At 31.5% G+C, this 5990-nt stretch overlaps 1 pseudogene; it reads right to left on the reverse strand.

The window, feature by feature from the left end:
- Positions 1 to 1842: 1842 nt before the first annotated feature.
- Positions 1843 to 3395, reverse strand: LOC150025630 (uncharacterized; annotated as a pseudogene).
- Positions 3396 to 5990: the final 2595 nt, after the last annotated feature.

The raw sequence follows: 5990 nt of genomic DNA on the forward strand, positions 1-5990 counted from the left end.
GATGTCAAAGAAGATGTTGCTCAGTGCTGAATAAATCAACCAAACTATTTCTTTCTCTTTTATTATATGCTTCTATACTTGTAATCCTTTCATGTTTATCTTTATTGATAGAGAAAAACACCAATACCTTGTTTATTGATTAAGTGGTTAAATACAACAAAATTTAGAACTTAAAACATGAAAAAGTTGCATATGATAAACACTAATAACATCATGAATGCATGTGCTTTGTTTGACATATGATAGAGTACCATTCTAAGTTTCACTACATCTGATAAATAAATAATTGTTGATTAAATGATAAATGAAAATCAAGACTTTAACCTAACTTGAACTCAAAGAATATTCCTAAAGCTTAAGTTTGTAATGTAGATATTATCTTCACCATTTTTTGTCAAGAGATTCATGTCAAGTTCAAAGCTTCATTAAAATATCTCTTGGAATTCAAACTAAAGCTATAATGTCTGCCAACTTCATCAAACACAAGCATATGTCAATTCTGGCTCAGATATCTTCCCAATACAATGCAAATTCTTATCACTCATTGAAGTAAAAAGCAATGCAACCTAGGAAGATAAGTAATTTCAACTATCACGGAAGTTTTATAATGAAGAGAAGAACAATTAATGTTTCTTGCAACACATTTCATACTTTTGATAAATGCCAAATTTCAGTAATATTTCATATTAAAATATAGGCACTTATGAGTGTCGTTCCATCTTTTTTAAAGATTGGAATATTTTGTTCCATCTTAGTAAGGTCATCCTCCTTTAGTGTCGTAGAACACAAATCTTTAAAAAAATGACTTACCTCGGTAGTGGGATTTAGAACATGAGTTGGTAATGAAATAAATGCTATTGGAAGTAGGCATTCCATGAATACATGACAATCATGACTTTTCGTTCTAATCTCTTTTCACTGACATCAGCACATCTTGCCAAGTTAGAAGAATATCCATCAGGCATCCTTAGATCTTTTAACCATTGACACATATGTTTTATTTGCTCAGTTGTAAGTGTGTAATTTGATTTTAGCTTGAAAATCTTTCCATTAGGATGTGACTTCAGTTCAAGTCTTTTTGCCTACAATACAGACTTAAGTCCATTTGTGCTTTCTCATTATCCTTTGTCTTTCCAATAACATTCATCATAGTGTTAAACATGTTATCGAAGAATTTTTTTTTCAATATCTATAACATCAAGATTATGTCTTAACATATTGCCTTTCCAATATGGAAGATCCCAAAAGATGTTTCTTTTTGTTCAATTATGCCACTCCCCATAACTATGTATTCTTTGCACACCACTTTCAATTACTTTAGGATAAGTCTTCACTCTATTCCAAACTTGTGTAGGTGTCAACTTAGGTAGTGGAGGATCCATGCCAATTTCCCCCTTCTTGAACACATTCTTGTTCCTTTTAAATGTATGATCATTTGGTAAAAATCTATGATGTGAGTCAAATCAAGAATTTTTTTCTCCCATGATGTAAACTAAAGGCTTTCGAATGCTCCATGCAATGTGGGCATGCCAATTTATGATGAATTCCCCAACCAGGCAACATACCGTAAACAGGAAAATCATTAATCGTCCACATTAAAGTTGCCCTCATCATGATGTTTTTTTTCCTTGAAATATCATATGTTGGGACACCACTCCACAATTTCTTCAATTTATCTATCAAAGGCTTTAAAAATACATCAATACCAACATTTGGATTAAATGGCCTTGGTATGATACAACTGAAAAACATACAAGGTTTAAACATTCACATTTATAAAGGAAGATTGTACGGGGTCATAATTAATGGCCAACATGAATAGGGTGCAATTAAAGCTTGTACTTATGAGTTAAAACCATCAGAGCATAAACTCAATCGCACATTGCGTGCCTCCACAGAAAAATCGGAATATACTCTATCAAAGTGTTTCCAAGCCTCACCATCACATGGATGACGCAAAACACCATTAGTGCTTCTGTTATCATAGTGCCATGTCATTTTTTTCGTAGTTTGTGTTGAAGCAGACATTCTTTGCAACCTTGGAATTATTGGGAAATAGAACATTGCCTTTACAAGAACTGGTATTTTGTTACTTGTTCCCGTGTTGTGGTGACGATACCTTATGTCAAAACTTGCATTCAAGCAATGCTACATCATTTTTATCGTATTCATTATCATAGAAGAGCATGCAGCCATCCACACAACAATCAATTATTAGCCTTTAATCCCATCTTCGACACTAACCTTTTTGCACCATAATAACTTTAAGGCAAACCTGTTTTGGTGGGTGTTACATCCTGAAGCATTTTTGAAATAAAGTCTAAGCATTGGTCTGGAATATTCCAATTGGATTTGTAAGCTAATAACTTGACACACATTGATAATTTTGAGTCTGATTCCCCTTCATACAATGACATACTTGCATCCAACAAAATTTTATAAAATCTTTGAGTTCCTTTATTTAAAGGCTCTTCTATGTTATCTATGTTTGGTACTTGGAATGACTTTTTTTGCCTAAGACCATCATACACCATGTCTTCCATCGACATGAATTGGTCATCTTGTGGTTGATTGTGTGCACCATCCATTCCCAAACCCATGTAATTGTCATCATTCATTTTTGTACAAGAAGTAGTGAATGGAAAGATGTCAAATGAATCCTGCAAGTAGCCATGCATGGTATAATGGAAGCCTAAGAACGTTTCTAAATCAGTACTGAGATGTTAAAACGGCCCAAGAAGCGTGGAATTGGGAGCAACATGATGGAAAGGAAGGGAGGGTAGAAGCTTTGCTGGATGGATCTGCTTAGGGAGTACATGATCTTTGGATTATGACATTAGATATTGCCACAATCATTTTTTATATTTGGTTTTGCTGCATAAGTGGTATAATGGATACTGATTTGTGGTACTGTGAGGGACCGCAAGTACTAGTCTCTTTAGCCCAATTGTGTAGGTTTATGGGTTGGTGGAAGGAATATGTGTTTTATGTTCTTTATAAGAAACCAATAACCTTAGTTGGTTTGGGTTTCGTGGCTCTGTATACGGGTTGAGATACCCCTGAAGTATCTCCTTTATTTTATTTTATTCTTTGCTTATCAAAAAAAAAAAATCATTATCTAAGTCACCTTCTAGCATGTGTTCACCATGATCAGTTGAAATCCAATAATTATATTTGAAACCATGTTTGTAGAGGTGAAGCTTCACAAATCTTTCCTCCAAAATTCTTGTACAATCACACTTACTACATGGACATCGTATTCCCCTATCATTGTGATAACATTCTTGTTGGCAAGCTTTGATTATAAACTCTTCAACTTCCAATATAAAAGACTCTTTCAAAGCACCTTTTCTTTTATGACACCTATCATACATCCATTCACGATTCCATGTCATCTTCTGTTCATAAAGAAATTGACAAAAAGTTAACGAATTTTTAAGACAAACCTTAAAAGATTAAAGATATTGTCATATATTGTACTTGCAAAATAGTTATTGAAATAAATCTCATATGTTACAAAAAAAACATCTAAGAGTTGGTGTTCTACAATATATATATATATATATATATATGGATGGAATAAACTCTACCTAATTCAACCATATCTAGATTTTCATAAGTCATCCAAGTTTCACTGATGTTCTCATTTGACACAAATTAGCACTGAGCCCGATTTACAATCACCTCATCAAGAAATGGACAATATTACTAATAAGAAATTCTATGTATTATACATTAGTGAAAAGAGAAAATGCTATCTAACTTTCCTTAAGCATTAGTCAAAATAGTGGAAATTACCCTATCTTATGAAGAGTTGGAAATGAGCTCAGATTATCAAAATAAAAAGGGACAGGTATACTTATAATAACAATGTAAAATATGCATATATGTCCTACGTGGCATATATGTGATTTAAAAAAAAAATTATAAAGTTTAAAGGTAGTTACTTTTGAAATTTGAAAAGTAGTTACTTTTTTAAATTTCAAATTTGAAATTTGAAAGGTAGTTACATTTCAAATTTGAAATTTGAAAATGTATTTTTGAAAATTTTTGTTTCTATATTTAGGCACATTGATGGGATGTGCTAATGATTGTTTTTTTATTAAGTGAAAGAAATTGGTCCTCCTTCAACCAAGTACGTGAGACATTTTCCTCTCCATCAGAAAGTCTTGTAAAAGTGAGAAAATGGTCAAGAAGGAGAAAACCAGTTTTGTGATCATCTTTTATCAACATATTGAAGAACAAATCTTCATGGATCAATGTACGCATATTTATGTTAATGATATTGTGAAAATCATATAGTTCTAAGATCAAACAAATTAAAGAAATTCTTACATGTGGTATCAGAGCAAGGTTTAAGAACGTATGATTTCCCATTATTTTTGTCAATTATTTCCACTAATTGATAACCCTAATTTTGTTGATGAGAAAATTGATAATTTTATCAATTATATATTTGAGCTGATTAACACCTTTAAGGGTTCGTCAAATTAATAATTTATTGCATTGGAAAAGTAGATTATTCTTCTTTATGATGATTCAAGATTTCTTTGATTACATAGATATAAAAGTAATAAATTGTTCTTCAATAGTATAGTATGAACGAGTTATATATAATAGCACTAAAGACTAAAGTACAATCATAGAAGTGGAAGCATAATAAATTATACTTTGTTATTGCAAACAGTGACATGAAATTGAAGCCATACTATGTAAATTTTATTAATAGTTAGTATTGTTTTCTCAAAATCATGGTAGTAGGATGAAAGTAAGACAAGCAAACTCCACAATGAAGAACATTGTCCTTCATTAAATTATGTGTACATTACAAATAATTTGTTAGTCACCAAAGTGGCCAAATTAGAATGTTTTGATAAATGTAAAATTAAATAAAATAAAATTACCCATAATTATGTGATGCTATTAATGCGATGACATGATGATTCATACATGTTTATATTTTATAATGGGTATATTGAAGTTCATTGATTATAAAATGTTTAAGGATCACCCAAAGGTTGATTAATTGTTTTATAAAATTATGAACATGATAGTAGTTAATTAATATATTTGATCAGATATGTTCAATATATCCAAAGATTGCAAACATGTCTAATTGAAGTATATCTAATTATCATTTACGTAAGAATATATATATATATATATATATATATATATTATTAGCATCAATTATGTTTATTGAAATGCATTGTTGGATCACCCAAAGGAGAACTTCAATGTACATTTATTGTCTATATGAATGTTATCTGAATATGTATTATATGTTTATGTTCATAACTCAAAGCATTAAACTCTGAACATTATATGTTCTATGCAGCATTTGATTTTCTCTCTCTTCATTCGCAAGCCTCGTTTATTGTGAAGTTCAATGGGCTTAATTTTCCTCAATGGTCTAAACAAGTTCAGTTTCACTTAGGTGTTCTGGATCTTGATTTGACACTCTTAACTAATAAGCCCGTTGCTATTACTAAAACTAGCAGAGACTTGGGAAAGATAAAGTAGACTAAGTTTATTGTTGATGCGACTGACAATGACTGAGAGCATTAGGTCAACAATTCCTAAAACTGATGATGCTAAGAAATTTTTTGAATCTGTGGAAAGTATGTCTCAATCTGATACGGCTGATACGTCAATTACTGGGACATTAATGGGTACGTTAACTACCATGAAGTTTGATGGTGGTCGTACAATGTATGAGCACCTCATGAAATGAAAAACATAGCAGTAAGATTGAAATCCATGGGATTGGAAGTGAATGAAAATTTCCTTGTACAATTCATCATGAATTCCTTGCCTCCTCAGTATGGTCCATTCCAAATAAATTACAACACTATTAAAGATAAATGGAATGTGACAGAATTGCAAAGTTTACTTATTCAAGAGGAAGCAAGACTCAAGAAGCAAGGAAATCACTTTGTCAATCTTGTGGGAAAGTCAGGAGTTAAGAAGAAACCAGAAAAGAAGAATCA

The sequence above is a fragment of the Phaseolus vulgaris genome, chromosome 8, assembly GCF_051622355.1.
Source record: "Phaseolus vulgaris cultivar YP4 chromosome 8, ASM5162235v1, whole genome shotgun sequence".
Classification (NCBI taxonomy): Eukaryota; Viridiplantae; Streptophyta; class Magnoliopsida; order Fabales; family Fabaceae; genus Phaseolus; species Phaseolus vulgaris.